Source organism: Marmota marmota, unplaced genomic scaffold, assembly GCF_001458135.2.
Source record: "Marmota marmota marmota unplaced genomic scaffold, marMar, whole genome shotgun sequence".
In the NCBI taxonomy this organism is placed as follows: Eukaryota; Metazoa; Chordata; class Mammalia; order Rodentia; family Sciuridae; genus Marmota; species Marmota marmota.
Window position 1 is genome coordinate 67,181,212 of NW_025999842.1, and position 17,561 is coordinate 67,198,772.

At 35.1% G+C, this 17,561-nt stretch overlaps 2 long non-coding RNA genes across 2 annotated transcripts in view; both read left to right on the forward strand.

Moving 5' to 3' along the window:
* LOC125615798 overlaps positions 1 to 1,679 on the forward strand; it is a 42,999-nt gene extending 41,320 nt beyond the window's left edge. Inside the window, exon 3 of the long non-coding RNA XR_007346389.1 lies at positions 1,361 to 1,679. This is a non-coding gene — a long non-coding RNA (uncharacterized LOC125615798). The remainder of the gene's footprint in view (positions 1 to 1,360) is intronic.
* A 10,036-nt stretch (positions 1,680 to 11,715) lies between these two features.
* Positions 11,716 to 16,681, forward strand: LOC125615110. Its single transcript, XR_007345673.1, has 3 exons — positions 11,716 to 11,835; positions 16,176 to 16,306; positions 16,565 to 16,681. It is a non-coding gene; the product is annotated as an uncharacterized LOC125615110 (long non-coding RNA).
* The last annotated feature ends 880 nt before the right edge of the window (positions 16,682 to 17,561 follow it).

Below are 17,561 nucleotides of genomic sequence, written 5' to 3' on the forward strand. Positions count from 1 at the left end.
GACACCTTGATAATCTGTGGAATTGGTTTATAAATTGCCACAGAAGATATGGAATGATTGTAAAAAGAGGATTTCCAGTCTAGCCTTCCCTCACCAGCTTTGGCAAGTTACTTAACATCTTAGGTCTCCTAACCTGTGTAATGAGGTTAATCATAACAAGACCTCATTAGTGAGTTGATTAAAATGAACAATCTCATTAGTTAATTGATAAAAGTACTTTGTGTGATGAAGCTTATCATTCATGGGAGTTGTGAAAAGTGCTAGCTATGTGGTATGTGTTAAAAAAAATATCGGCCCATTGTGTTCATTCTCTGGGATCCCTGGGTAGGGTAACCAGATGGTTCTGCTTGGGTAATGATTCAGAGATGCAGGGTTTGTCTGCACAGTGATGTCTTCAGCAGAGCATTCCTGTGTTATCTAACCTCCCCCGACTTCTGACCTTTTTATGAGCTTATAAGGGGACTACTCTTTAGGCTGTGAGCAATCCAATTGCCTTTGATTACATTCCTTTTCTGTTTAAATTAGCCTGAGTTGATCTCCATTGTTTGTAAACAAAAACTGACTAGTAATCCCCATTTGGATGTTTAAGAAACAGATGCTATAACACTGAAGAATCCTGCCCAAGTTTTGCAAGTAGTGAATAGTTGAGAAGGAATTCAACATGGTTTAACCTTAATCCAATATCCCTGAGCTATATTTACTATAATAAATCTTCAGAAATGCCTTCCTTAAAGTATGGACCTTGAGTTTTATTAAGTCATCTGTGAAGGTTATCATATAGGTATTTAATAAATGGTTATACAGGTTGTTTTTGTATTCAAAAATCTTTTGTTTTGTTTTGAGTAATATCAGGCAATTTAGTTGGATACTAAGATATTCAATAAGTTTTTATTTTGTGACACTCTCATTGGTAAATGCTCAGCCCAATATTATGATGCTTTTGATGTCTCTCCTGTTCATTTGGAAGACTCTGTCTTGTACAAAGTACAATGTAAAAGATGCTTTTGAGATATGTTAAAATGTGTGCAATAACAAATAAGTGATGAAGTGCAAACTGTATTTTAATATATTAATGTAATTGATCAAGATGAACTATGATGAATTATTTAACAGTAGTTATTGGGAAAAAATATTTATAGCAATTCCCTTCAAAGAATGATGAATGCTGTGAATTGGGATTGCCTGATTGCCTGGCTATGGACCATTTCCTCCATCACTAGTAGATGGGCTTGGGAAGAGCTGAGTCTGGAGGAGACCTCCAACAAACTAGAGTGGGTGGGGCTTTCCTCTGGAGTTCAGAAACCATGCCATTAGTTTTAAATTCCAATGGTAATTTGGTAAATCTTTCTGGGTTTTTCAGATGTTTACAGGGTGTAACTGGACTGCCCTGGGAGGAGAATGAAGGAGATTTCAAGTGTAAGACACTAGTTCTGAAGGCATCTTGTTATCATGCTCCTTTTTCTTCCTCTCCACCTTTGTATGGGCCGACATGAGTCTGGAGCTTCTCTGGAGTCAGCCTTCACAGATCAACTCTCTCCTTTGCTATCAGCCTCCTCTGGGTATTTTGCATGGTGGCTTTTAATCTGTCAACAGGCTTTCACTCTGTTTCTGTCTTCCAGAAATCTGTTAAAATCTCTTTTATCTTTGGGTGGACCATTCTGTCTGATGTAATGGTTTATTTGTGCATGATCGTTTTGTTGGTGATGTTGGAACTGATAGAGATAAACACTTTGCTCTAAGTTTGCATTCTTGATAAGACTTGCTCAGACTTGGTCCTAAAACTATAATGACTTTTTTGACACTTCTTTGGAAGGATCTTGTGAATTCTCCTCAAACTAAAAGAAAAAAGAAAAAAAAATTACATTGCTATATTTATAATGCTTTGAAATATGCACGAAGCTACTTACATATTTAATATCATTCATCAAGGACACAGAGTGAGATCCTAATCTGCTATAATTGAGGCATCAGTTTTCTCTGTCAAGTGAATCCCTAAAGTTCCCTGTAAGGTGAGAGCAAGATGGACATTCAGATCCTATAGTAAATTTTGGTATTTCCCCATGATGCAAAGCCAAGGTTGTTTTTTGTTTGCTTGATAGTTTTTGTCTTTGGGGAAAAGAAAAAAATAATTGAGAAAAACCTCAAAGAAAATCTTCCCTGGAATCTTTAAGAACCTCTCTTTTCTTCTCTGTCTGGCTGATTTTGAGATTTTAATATGCCTCAGGGAGGAGTTAGATCATGAATGGAGCAGAAAGTCAAGGCTACCCTTTCGGTTTACATGGGAGGATGACCAAGCCAGACTTCAACACAGGAGGATTATACCAAGCACGAAGTCAAGATTTCTAACAAATGGAAATTAGGGAAAGACTCAAGTGCACAACACGAAAGTGTAGGCATCTTTACTGAGCAGCCTGATGCAGAGTTCATATTTCCATGCATGGGGGAGATGTGGATGAAGAGCTGAAAATTATTCCTTGAGAGTTGTTTTGTTCATTCATTTATTATCCATTTGTTGATTCCACAAATGTTTATTGAGCTGCTTCCTTTCAGGAGTCTGAGAATCTAGAGGAGAAAATTCTTGGTTTCTTTTTTTTCCCCCCTTTTCATAGAGAGGTTAGAATCTAATGTGGGTCTCAACAACTAAAGAGGCTTGATAGTTTTTTCCTAAGATCTAATTAGAGCCAGACCACATCAGGGCAAGTAACAGCTCTGCTAATTATAGTTAAGTAATGTATCATTATATTTTTTAAAAATATAAATATTGGTATTAATAAACACATTAGTGAGAGGGTGGGTAGTCTTAAACTTCAGTTGAACATTGCCTCTATTATTATTAGCAATATTGAGGTAGAGATCTTAAAGGATTCCAAAAGTTTGCAAAGAGACTCAACAAGCAATTTTCTGAAGCCTTACTTGTAAGAAGGAAGAGTGTTTGATGGTCATTGTACTTCATTTCATTTCCCGCTGAGAAAGTAGACGTGACAACTGGTCACCCTGGCCGGATTCCAGAATCAATGTGTTGGATTTTGAGCAACACCTGCCCTTCTTTTCTGCATCCTGAAACTTACCTGAATTCTGCTTGCAATTATGAGAGTTGACAAGGCAAGTGAAAGAGAGTAGGGCCTAAAAATACCATGTACTTTTACAAATCAAGCTGAGAAAGAGTTTGATGGAAAGGAAAGAACCGAGCCTGTGTTTAACAAGCTAAAGCTACATCAAAGGGACAGAAAGAAACCGCTTGATAATAAAAATGTTGCTTTGATTGAAACTGGGCAAAAAGCCAAAGGTACTGGAGACTCAGACACACTGAATTGTTTCAGGATCAAACACTTCATAAGTCGATGGTAGATGTGAAATTTCTCTAGTAAGTTGTGAGGCTACATCAAAACAGACCCCTTGCTGAGGCTCCAGAGTTGAACCTTACTCAGAAAGTTCTTTTTCTTTTTCTAATTAAAGAATAGATATAGATACATGGATTCATTTAAAATAGATTTATCAAATGGTAATGTACAAGAATTTCTCATTGGGAATTCTGAAGACAAGTTACACTGGTTGGAGTTCCTGTAACCCTTCACTATCACGTCAAATCTTTTAATTTGTGTTTTAAATTCTTTACATTTACTAGAAGGCCACAAACACTACAGAGAGATTGGGGTGAGGAAAGTTCTTATTGTTTAAAGATATTCAATGTATTACCTTGTTTAATAAACATTTATTCAACATCTCTTAGGTCTCTGATCTAGGGTACATGAGTTATATCTGTGAAAAAATAAACATATATTTCTGAATATTTGGACCAGACAATAAATAACAAACATAACACATTCACAAATGTAGAATATTATATGCTGTGGAAAAGTTAATCAGGGTAAGGGTGAGTTTGGGCTTGGGAAATGAATGGTAATTTTAAATAACTTGGTCGGACTGGAACTTGTAGAGGTGGTACGTGAGTAATTTCTTAAAGGAGGGAAGTAGATTAGCTGGTAGATATCTCAGGGAAGAGAGCATTAGCAGTGGGGACAGATTTTGTATGTGTCCGATATTTGTTCCATGTGTGAGCCACGGTCTATGGTAGAAAGAGTAGTGGGTGTCTGTGGATGTTCTTTTCTGATTTATTCTGTTTTTCAGTGAAATTACAAGTGTATGTGTGGGGAGGTGTTATCAGCTAAGAGTGAGGATGATGGGAGAGGGGAAAGGCCTTAAAGGAGATGAGAGTCTCCGACGGTCATCTGACGGTACCGGGGCGTAAAAGGATATATTAGATTCTAGGGCAGCTGTATCAGAGATCCATAGTCTGGGTGGCTTAAGCAACAGAAAACTTTTTCTCACATTTTGGAGGCTGAGACTCTAATAGGAGGGTATTGGTAGGGTTTCTTCTGAGGCCCCTCTCCTTGGCTAGTAGATGACCACATTTTCCCTGAGTCTTCCTGTGTCTTCTCTCTGTACCTGTCTGTGTCCAAATTTCCTCTTCTTACATGGACTCTAGTCATATTGGTCTAAGGTCTACACTAATGATCCCATTTTTACTTAGTTACCTAACATGAAATTGAGGCTGTAACTTAGTGGTAGAATTCTTACCTGGCCTGTCTGGGCTCTGGGTTCAAGCCACAGCAATGTAAAAACAAACACACAAAAATCCCTATCTCCAATGAAAGCCATATTTTGAGGTACTGAGCGTTTCACACTTCAACACATGAATTGGAGGGGCGGGGCACAATTCAGCCCATACCAATAGAGTAAAAAATATAGTATGATATTTAAACACTATAGTATAGAAGACTAAGGGTAAGCATTAAAAAGGAAGAACTTCTTGAGAGACAAGAGTTTGGGGATTCCTATATAAGTTTTAAATAATCTCTTCTCAGCAGTTCTGAATTGAGCATTTCTCAGTTTCTCACCAATACCTGGGAAGATACAAATAAATGTGAAAACTCAAATAGCAACATTAAAAAATGCTAGTCTAATAAATTGATCAGATGTAGAAGAGAAAAGAAAATTGACACAAAGATCATAGAAAAGCCTCAGCGATGATGGATTTTGAGTGCAGAGTTTTTCAACTCAGAGAAACTAAACAGGTGGAAGAAAGGAGGAAACCCATTGAAGCAATATTGAACCAGATAAATTTTCTACTGGAGATTAGCCATGGACTGTGGATTTCTGCACAGTAATTTACTCTCCAGCCATAAATCTGAGAATGCAATTGAACCATCACTTATGTAAGACATAGCATCATGGGCAAATCACAAAGTGGATCTGTTGGAGAAAGCTTTCCATATTCTACTGCATTCAAGGAAGAGAAGAGAGAGAAAATCTTGTGGCAAAAAAGCAATTTCAGGGGTAGAAACATCAGCATGAAGACATAAAGGGAGAAGATATATCTGAAACTAATCAGGAAATTATTGAATAGAAAACTGAGGGAGACTGAAAATAAATCTAAATAGAATGCAAGAAAACATAATTTCAATGAAACCAGATCAGAAAGCTCTCAAGAGAAACTGGCAAACTAGAGTACCATAGGATGTGATTTACAAAGAAAGAAAGAAAGAAATACTCAAGACAAACAAGATAATAAGGCATCCAAAAGTAAAATAGCAGAGTAATATTCCAGCCTGGATTAGATATAGGTCATGACAAAAATGAAGAGGATGGGATTTGTGATGTGGAGGATTAAAAATCAAAAGTTCTTTGAGAATACAGAGGTACATGGCATAAACAAGGAAATGAAAGAACTAATCTTATTGCTGATGAAAAAAGATAAAAAACTAGAAGAGAAACAATAATCAAAGCTATAACCAATTGAAACTACTTTGCATATGCCAGCTGAAAAGCTCAACTACCATGAGAACAGATTCATATTTTGACTGATCCTGAGTCTGCCAAAAGAAAACAAAAAATATAAAAGATCAATTGAGCAGTCCCTACAGGTACCATGAGCCAAGTATAAAGAGATATGAAGAAAAAAAGAGGTTCACAAAAATGTCTTATGCAACCCGAATACCAAAGATAAGTAACATATTTTGTAAAAGTTCAATATGATCTGGTACTATAACCAGCAAATTTATCTTTTGCTAATTAAAGGAGATAAAAGTATATGCAAATATAGAAATTGTACATAATAACATGATATTATGGTGTTATTATTTTTAAAAACACTTCATAATTCTGGTTGACAAAGGTGAAAGAAACTAGAGGTTAAATGATACACTGAGGAGTGCAAAGAATAAAAAAAAACCCTGTAATTTCATGATTAAGTAGATTGATGAGGAATGTTGACATGAAATAAAGTAAAAATATGTTATGCAAAACTGAAAATGAAAATGTTCAAAATATAGAAGATGAAAAAGTACAGCCAGGCAGCTATAATCCCAGTGGCTCCAGAGTTCGAGACAGGAGGATCACATGTTCAAAGCCAGCCTCAGCAACTTAGTGAGGTCCTAAGCAATTTAATGAGACCATTTTTCAAAATAAACAATAAAAAGGGCTGGGAACAAAAGAAGTGAAAGACCTCTGTGAAAACTACAGAACACTAAAGAAAGAAATTGAAGAAGAAATTAGAAGGTGGAAAGATCTCCCATGCTCTTGGATAGGCAAAATTAATATTGTCAAAATGGCCATTCTACCCAAAGCACTATATAGATTCAATGTGATTCCAATTAAAATCTCATCATCATTCCATATAGAAACAGAAAAAGCAATCATGAAATTCATTTGGAAAAATAAGAGACCCAGAATAGCCAAAGCAATCCTTAGCAAGAAAAGTGAAGCAGGAGACATCACAATACCAGACCTTAAACTATACTGTAAAGCTATAGTAACAAAAGATCATGGTATTGGCACCAAAATAGACAGGTAGATCAATGGTACAGAATCAAAGACACAGAAACAAACCCACATAAATACAGTTATCTCATATTAGACAAAGGCTCCAAAAACATACATTGGAAAAAAGATAGCCTCTTCAACAAATGGTGTTGGGAGAACTGGAAATCCATATGTAGCAAAATAAAACTAAACCCCTATCTCTCACCATTGCACAAAACTCAACTCAAAAGCAGATCAAGGACCTACTAATTAGACCAGAGAACCTGCACCTAATAGAGGAAAAAGTAGTCCCAAATCTTCATTACATCAAATTAGACCCCAACTTCCTTAATGAGGCTCCTAAAGTGCAAGAAATAAAATCAAGAATTAATAAATGGGATGGACTCAAAATATAAAGCTTCTTCTCAGCAAAAGAAACAATCAATGAGGTGAAAAGAGAGCCTACAGTTGAGGAGCCAATTTTTGCCACACGCATGTCAGATATATCTCCAGGATATATAAAGAACTAAAAAAAACTTAACACCCAAAACAAACAACCCAACCAATAAATGGGCTAAGGAGCTGAACAAACACTTCTCAGAAGAAGATATACATTTGATCAACAAATAAGTGAAAAAATGTTCAACATCTCTAGTAACTAGAGAAATGCAAATCAAAACTACTCTAAGATTTCATCTCACGCCAGTTAGAATGACAGTTTCAAGAATACCGACAACAATAAGTGTTGGTGAGGATGTGGGGGAAAAGGCACACTCATACATTGCTGGTGGCACTGGAATTTGGTGCAACCAATTTTCACAGAGGTCTTTCACTTTCTTTCTTTCTCCATAGAAAGCAATATGGAGATTCCTTAGAAAACTTGGAAAGGAACCACCATTTAACCAGAGCTATCCCACTCCTTGGTCTATACCCAAAAGACTTAAAATCAGCATACTATAGTTACACAGCCACATCAATGTTTATGGTAGCACAATTCACAATAGCTAAACTGTGGAACCAACCTAGATGCCCTTCAATAAATGAATGGATAAAGAAACTGTGGTATATATACACAATGGAATATTACTCAGCATTAAAAGAGAATAAAATTATGGCATTTGCAGGTAAATGGATGGAGTTGGAGAACATCATGCTAAGTAAACCAATTCCCTAAAACCAAAAGCTAAATATTCTCTCTGATAAGTGGATGCTGATCCATAATGCTGCGGGGCATGGGAAAAAATGGAGGAAATTTGATTGGGCAAAGGGGAGGGAGGAGTGAAGAGGGCAAGGGGGCAGGAAAAATGGTGGAATGAGATGAACATCCTTACCCTAGGTACATGTATGACTGCACATACACACAATGCTACATTGTGTACAACCAGAGAAATGAAAAGTTATGCTGCAATTATGTACAATGAATCAAAATGCATTCTGCTGTCATATATATATATATATATATATATATATATATATATATATATGTACATATATATATATATACATATATATATATATAAATAATACATTAATTAATTTTTAAAAAAGGCTGGGATGTGGCTCAATGGTTAAGCGCCCATGGATTAAACCCCAGTACCAAAAAAAAAAATTATATATCAGTAATTGCTATATGATGTTTCAGATTATATTTAAGAAAACCTGGTGTATGTTTGAGAAAAACTTTAAAATGTTACAGGTTACTGCTGGTAGAACAAATATGTTTTCTAAAACATTGACGATTACATAAGTAAAATAAAATCTTTAAAAATCATATAATAAAGTAAACAGCAAGAAATCAGACTGAGTATGAGCTAAAATTGAGCTAAGAAAAAAGATTTGTGTGACATTTGAGAGGAATCAGACATTATTAGCATCAGCATTAAGAAGACAGCTACTTTAAATATTTAATGGCAATTTTTGAAATCACAAAGATAAAGAATCGTAAAAGCATATAAAAATGATTCAGGAGGCTATTTCAATTTCAAGATGAAGCTTTTGGGTAAAGTAAAAGCAAAAATATTATTTATAAAATGAGTATCATTAAAAAAAGTACAAAAGGTTTTCAAATAAAAGAGCATGCAAGGTTTTATCTGAATGGAGGCTTTACAATATTAGAATCACAGTGTTACAACCCCAGGTAAAAAGGTACCTGTGGTGGGAAATCATTAAATGGGGAAAAGAAAAATTAATCATTCAATGTAAAAATATAAGCTTACCAAGTGGTAAAATAAGTTGTATGTTTAGAATTTTAACCTTCTAAATGCCCAATAAAACAGATACATTAGATCAATAATAAATTACTTATTAAATAAAAGCAGTATCTAATCTGAGAAATACTTGTAATGTTTATAAGAGACACTTGAAGTTTTTAATATTTATAAAAAAGCTTTTTAAAAACAATAATAATAATTGAATAACTTAAGAGGGAATAGGGTAGATCACAGAATGAGGCAAAAGAGCAGTTAAGTATGAAAAAGTTTAGCATAATTAGAAAACAAAGGAATGCAAAATAAAATCACAATCTGTCAACTACAAGAGTGTTTTTTGTTGTGGTTAGCTATTATTATTATTATTATTATTATTATTATTATTTTAAATAATAATGGTATCTTTGAGTTTGCACATAATTGTTGACAGGCATATAGATTACCAATCTTTCTTGAACACAGATTGGTAATTTGTATCAAAAGCCTTAAATTACTCATTTCCTTTGATTCACTAATTTCAGTTCTTGGAATTTATTCTAGAGGGAAAAAGCATTAATTCACACAACAGTTTTATAAGAGAATTTGTAACAGATGTGTTTATACTGGCAAAAAACTAAAAAAAAAGGGGGGGTGGTAGTGGTTTCCTTACTATTGTATTTTAATAAAGACAAATCTTAAACTAGAATACTTGATAGCCATTAAAAGTCATGTTCTGAACTATATGTAATGACATGGGAAGTCCCAATGATTGTTAATATTAAATGAAAAACATCATATTAATACATTTTCTAAATATTTTTACACCAGATCTATTAATACAGTATATTTTTGGAAAGAAAAAGATTAAAAAGAAATATAAAAATAGGAGTGGATATTTGGGATCGTAGAATTGAGCGACTTTTATATTTTAGAGTTTCATTTATAAATTAACCATTATCATAAATCAGTTTTAATAATAAAATACTATATAAGATTTCCTAATTCTGAAAGGAAAATAATTCGAGACTATTTTCCTTAAATCACTTGTGTGTTTTTCTAAGCTAAAGTGCTTACTGATTCCTCAGGAAGAATAATCTGTCCCTCTTAGTGTCAACCACTTCATCTTCATGCATTTCTCTGGTGACACCTGGGATATGCTTTAAAAAACACATTTGTTTGCTAACATTTTTGTCTCTGTCTTTTTTATGAATATCTGAAATACAAAGTGCCTAACTAGCAAGGTATTTTTCACATATTGAAAATGCTTCTTGAACATTTGTTGAAGGAATATATTCCAGCTTGATCACAGAAACAGAACTTTTTAGAAAGAATACATGGTTTACAAAGTCAATAATACAAAGCACTTTGGATGTGGAAGTTTTCATGTTGTATCCTTTCAATTTACCAATGTGAATGTTCATGTCTAAGTCATTTGGTCTGATCTTATTTTTTATCTTCTTTTAGGTTTCATAGCTATGATATATCTCACAGTAACCTGCTGGGAGCCATTAGCCAAGTAGGTATGACAATTTCCTTGCCAGCGTACCCCATGTTGCTTAGTGGAAGGACTCGTGGAAATAGGACATTTTGCAGTGACATTGCATGTAGATGACCTTGCTCAAGGACCAGGGCGGATCCGGGTTTAGGGTGTTCCCGGTTTAGGACAATCCGGGTTTAGGGCGGTTCCAGGTTTAAGGTGTACCCTGCTGGGATTAGGGTGTATCCTGCTGCCTCAGGCGCGCCTGCTCATTGAGTTCACCTTGAGTTCTCACGGGATTCAGACAGTATTTTTTCGGAGACAGAAGCCCACAGGGGTGGATTTGGGCAGAGAACGTGGATTTCCCCAGAACGTGATTGTAGACTGCTGGTGTGAGTTCGGGAATAAAGAGTTGCTGTTTGAATCTACAAGCTGTGTGGTGGCTCGTGATTTTGTGCCCAGCCAGACTGCGGCAGTAACCTATAGAGAAATGTTTGTATATACACATTTGTAATAAATTAGGACTTGATACAAATTTACAATACTTTAAAAATATTGTAGTTACATATTTGAAAAAATATCACACTTGAATTGAGGACTAAGTTTTGATAGAAACTTTACTTAGTTTCCACAAATTTAAATGTCTAGAGTCTGCACATTTGTTACTTTTCACTATATTGAAGTACTCTTTACATAGAGAAGTGATATTACTTTTTATCCTTTGGAATTCTAAAAAAAGGGAAAATAATGGAATAGTGGGTGTCATAGAAGCTAGTTAAGTGGCATCATGGTATTACTGAGGGACAGAGGCCACACAACAGGTCTGCCCAGGGAAGTGTGTAATAAACATGAACAATATTTCAGTTACCTGAAGGATTTTTGTGGCTATAGTTAGTGAAACTTCTATATGAAGATGTGTACATTTATTGTTTCACTTCAGTCTTTTAATTGTTCAGTCTCTCTCTCTCTCTCTCTCTCTATATATATATATATATATATATACACACATATTTGTGTATATATGTATGTATACACACATACATGAAAAAGAAAGATATACTGTGCAATTACAACCACAGGAAATACCTAATGATATTATAATAAATTATTATAATATTTATTATTATTAATTAAATACCTAGAAATACTTAATGACATCACAAAGAATGTGTCATGGCATTTATGTTTTTCCACAATCAAGAAATCTAATTTAAGTTGAATGTTAACAATAAAATTATTCTTCCTAAAAATAGGTGGTTAAAATTCTCCTCTACTTTTGCCTAACTAGAAGGACTGCACGTGGATGATAGATAACACTTGCAAAGACAAACAAGCACAGAGATGGGCTGAAGGCAGCATTCCAGAGATGAGGTAAAGTCGAAATCCTGAGTTTTGCAGAGTTTTGCTTGAAAGACAGCTTTTAAAATTACCCTCAATCGTTAGATAACTAAAATGGCAATTATTCTGCCCAATTGGCTCATGCGCAAGGAATTCACTCATTGGTCTTAAGACATATCCTATCAACTGCAAGTGACTGGTCTAGCTTAAAGGTAGAATGGCTTGCTGAGGTCTCAGTTGCAGTGTTCCTGAGATGTACCTTGAAAAGTTACCGATTATGAATGGAACATGTGATGCTTTCTCTTCCCCAGTCAGAATAGGTTAAGTCTAGGAATCAAGAATTAGAAGTAGAGTGCTTATGGCATGGATACAGATTTATGGGAATGACATAGGAAGGAGTCAACTATAGCAGTTATTAACTTGTTGCTTCTCAGTTACAACCTTACTCTTATTTTCTCTGCTTGTGACAATGGAGTTATATCTGCACCTTGAATCTGCCCTTTGCCAGCTGGCTTGGCATTCGGCTGTCCTGAAAAGACAGTGGAGGGACACAGGAGGGCTGGAAGAGGAGGGGGTTTTTTGCTCCTGTGTTCTGCTTTCCATGGAACACTGCCAGTGTGAAGAGAGCACAGCTGCAAATACTAGCTGTAGTGCACTCTGTGGTCCACTCAGCACCCCTGCAAGTTCGTCAACACACGGTGAACCACTTTTGTAGTTCAGCAGGAACATCCTTTAGCAAGTTTCTTGGTCACCAAAATAAGAAGATCTTCTCATGATTTCACAATGAGTGGATTCCACTGAGCTTCTTTATCTCTGCAGTGGTGACAAGTGCAGAGCACTTGTGCCGTGTCCTCTAAGATCTGAATCTCAGCCTTGCCAGCTACCATAGTTTGGATCTAGAATGTCTCCCAAAGTCCCATGTGTTAAAACCGTAGACCCCAGTTTGATCCTATTGGAAGGTGGTGGACACTTTAAGAGGTGGGGGCTGGTGTGACATGTAAAATTTTGTCACTAGAGGCTTGCTATTGAAAGGGACATTAAGATTCCAGCCACTTCTTTTCCCCCACTCTTTGCTTGTGAGTAGGGTATTTGGCATGAATTCACCGAATGCTAACGGAGGTAGTTTTAGGCATCAAACATAAGGCCTTCAGATAGATCTTCAATGCTCAGCATGATTAAAGTTTGATGATGAAGTTTAACAAAGACTAAAAAATGTGAACAAGTATGAAGTTTAACAAAGACTAAAAAATGTGAACAAGTAAATATTTGGACCACATCTCTGTATGATGGTTAGTTTGCTTGGTGTTAATCCACACAGCTTCTTGAGACTTTTTAGGGAAGCTTTAGAGAATGTTCTTCAACTGCTTTTGCTTTCTTTCATTAAGAGTTCAAGTTTAAAATGCCAGTAATGTACCAAATTAGGTGAGTTCATTTAGTTGACATCTACCCAATTTGCTTTTCTCTGGGAACTGATGGCTCTCACATACAACAAGGTTCTAAGTTTATTGCCTAATAGTCAGTTTGCTGATATATCAGTCCACCCCTTGGGCACAGGCCATTGGACTAAAATTGAATACTTGATTCCAATTGGGCAGCATTTATTAGCAGCAATTTAGATTTTCTCAGTAAGAGAGCCTACTCTTTGCTTTGCTGATCTCTAGCTACAAAATTTTGAAATCTTTCCATTTATTAAAACCAAATAAAATGGAGTTTTCTGACATACAACAGTGTGATTCTATGAAATTCATTCAAACATAGTCAATTTCCTTTTAGATGAACTTTTTCAGATAATTATGCATTCAAAGTGCTATCAGGATTTTATTTATTCAATTTCTCAGCACCTTTTATATGTAATATAATAAGCTAAACCTTATATTGAAAAAAATACCTGTTATGTACACATAGACCCTGAAAAGCTCAGGGCAAACATTCTCGTCACTGGCATCCACTGATGCTGATTCTTATTCTGTGCTGGAAAGAGAGACACGGAGAGTGTATTTGCTTCTGTATTCAGTCCTTGATCACTGAGGAAGGTCCAAAAGAGTGCTTGTTAGCTCCAGTCAATTGAAATGCCAGCTCTCCTTTTGCCTGTGGTTGACGCAGCCTCCACTGTAGGCCACAGAGTAGCTGTTGTCTGCTGCGGCCACTGTCTATGTGTGGGCTCTTTACAAAGCTTTCTCCATCATCACCACCTCAGAACTGAATTCCCTTTGCTGAGGTTTCTTGTCTTTCTCTTAGTAAATATGTATTGATCACCTACCCTCTGCAAGAAACCGTGTGTGCTCCTGAGAATATGGTAGTCATAAGACACACTCTAGTGAGCTAACAGCTAACAGCTCAGAGGATAGAAACATTAATCAAATATTTATTTATTTAAATGGATAAGCATATCAATTATATATATTTTTAGTGCACAATATGATGTTTTGAAATACACATACATTGTGGAACAACTAAATCAAGGTAATTGATATATGCATTACTTCATGTACTTATTATTAGTTTATTTATTTGTGACAAGAACACTTCAGAGTCTACTCTTGGCAATTTTCAAGTACAGTATGTAATGCATTGTTATTTACTATAGCGTCAAATGTTTAAGTCAGTTTATGCAACAAACTTAATACATATTTTATTTACTCTATCACTATTCTAGGTGCCAGTGATCAAGCAGTGAAAGAAAAAAATTGATTAAATGCTGGTTACCAAGAAGTTATCCTTCTAGTCACATAAAATCACAAACAATGATACAGGCAAGAAGAAAAATTACTGAGCACAATTGCAACATAATTGATCCTGAGCCCAAGAAGATCTCATGAATTATGACGTGTGAAATGAGACCTGCAGGACAAGAAGGTGTTAACTAGGTCAAGAGATGAGCAGAAAAAAAAACACATGAGCAAAGGACCTGAATTAATCCATAATTGTGGGAAATAATTCAAAAGTAATTAAAAGTACTAGCGGTTCATTCTAAATCCCTGACCAATTAAAATTAATTAAGTGACCAAGAAACTGGTTTCTCTTGGCACTTTTTTCAACATTAATTATGTTAAAACACAATTTCCATATTCAAAAATGAATATTCATTTGGGAATTCTGATCAAGGATAGGAAAATATGGATTATATTTAGTGTAAGCGCAGTGAAAACACTACTTATGCAGCCATAATTATATAATATTTTCCGAGGCTCAAAATACAGTTAAATATTTTTGCATGTTAAATTCATGTAAAGAAAGAGAATTTTAAAAAATTCAAAAGAAAGAGAATATTTTTCTTGTCACTAGGTACACAGCATTAAAAATGCTTTTTATTCATTTTTATGGTCCTATTACAATACATGTTCATTGTATAAAATATGAAAAGTGGAAGAGATTATAAAAATGGAAATAGAAATTAGCAGTTACATGCCCACCAGAGTTTATATAACTTTTTTGTTTGATTTAAATTGTCTAATTAAAAATATCATATGTTCTATGTACAAATATCCTAAAATTGGATTGCCAAGATACAAAGTTTTGAAGTCACTGTATGTGTTGGTTCATTTTCTGTTGCCAATAACACAATATGACAAACTGGGTACATAATAAGGAAGAGAGGTTTCTTTATTAACTGATTTGCACCTGGTTCTGGTCCAAGGAGGGAGGCCACACTGAGAGATGCAGGCAGAGGCCCAGGTGGAACAGGGCACCACAAGCCCAGGGACAGGGAGTGCACAGGTGCCTCTCTGCCTCCTCTGATCTCTCTCCCTCTTATGAAGCCATCAGGATTCAGACATGGGGTCTCTGCCCTGGACCTTCCTAATTACCTCCCAAAGCTCCCACCTGTAGTTGGATTAGGCTCCCCTCCTAATTACTCACAAAGGGGATTAAATTTCAACACGTGTAACCTTGGGGGATGCGCTCAAGCCATATTCCCAACCACAGCAGTGTCTTTATGTGTGTGCTTTTCCTATACATTTTATGGAAGAAAATAACAAAGTTGCCAGCTGTCTCTTTTTCTGTCATTGTTGGATTTAAATGATGACTGAAGTTTAGAAAATCAGAAAATTACTTTCTAAAGTTGCAATTTTATTTTGTTGAAAACATAAACATGCATGTGAGTCTTTATAAAGTGAAATAAATTTTCTAGAATTCTGATTATTCTTGAGGATAAGACATAATATTAGCCTAATATAAAATATGAATATTGCATCTACTATAGATATGGGATTTAATAAAATTATCTGAATAATGAGAATATTAATAATTCTTGGATTAAAATATATTTGATTTTTCTTTATTTATTATGTTCTAAGTTATTAATTTTCCATATTAATTTTACTACAGTAATTTGTTCTTCCATAATTACATTTTAAAATTTTTCTCCAAAACAGCACAAAAAGGAATATGAAAATACAGATGCAATAATTTATGTGATCTCAACTAAAATTTTCAAGACAGTGATGCAGAGGATCACTTACTAAGTTAATCAACTTTCATAACATACTGAAGATCCTGCCTACAGGTAGGTTTATGACTTGGATATGGCTGATCATATTTTCCCACTTCTTTGTCCACAGGGATGGGTGCAGGTGATTGGTGTGTCAGTCAAACAATCTTGGTCATTATTATTACTACATGTATCGATGTGGAGTGAGAGGTTTTTTTTTTTTTTTTCTGTATAACTTTGAAGCTCAGAGCTTCTGTTGATAATTTTTTGTTTTCTTCTTTTCATTTCTTTTGCATGAAATAAATCTGGCAAAAAATAAACACACTGCAAAAGATAGCAGAGCTGAGCAGGGAAGAATTGTATAGGAGATTCAAGACAACATTTAAGCACCTGGAGATGGCAGAATTTGAAGCCTGGACTTGACAATTCTGCAAGCATATAAAAATGTGTGTATGTATGTACTTATATTTAATCTAGTTTAGGTCACATTTCTCATAATTGAAACGTAGCTGAAAATATGCAAGAGGTGAGATCCATCATCTTTTTTTTTTTTAAATAAATGGGGATGGAACCCAGGTCCTTATAAATGTTAAGTAAGCTCTCACTGTACTATAGAGCAACATCCCTACCCTAGATCTATAAAATTGTGAAAGAACAGGCCATTTTTTTAATTTGCTCTTTTTATATATACATAAGAATGAATATATTTTGACATACATACACGGAGTATAACATATTCTATTAGAATCCCATTCTTGTGGTTGTACATGATGTGGTTTCACTTGTTGTGTATTCATATATAAACATAGGAAAGTTATATTTGATTCATTTACAGGTCATCTCTATAGTATTCAACTTCTTCGAGGACATAAAAATCTTCTCATTCAATTGGATACCAAAACTTCTATAGTTTTTCCCAAACATGTACTGAAGTATAGACAAATTTCACCTACAAAAGTAGGTAGAAAGTATTAAAAGGCAAAAGCATTAAATATTAGTGAGTCCAATTAAACATTATCAGACTAATTTAATACTGCTTATGGATTTTTTCAATAATAGAAATACATATCAAAAGGAGGGGGAAGATGGCAGATTAGAGTGAGGCAGCATTTCTCCTATTTGCTATCAGAACTCAAGCAATGTGAATATTGCTTCTCTCTGAGGCTTAGAGTGAAAATTCCTGACTGAAGGAGCCGTCTGCCTAGCTGAACCGGAGACTGTTCGACTCATTAAATGGATCAAAGAAACAGTCTCCCTGAGTTTATCAATTGTCCAGGGAAAGATGTTCCAGGAACTATCTTGGGACATACAGCACAGTGGGACCAACAGG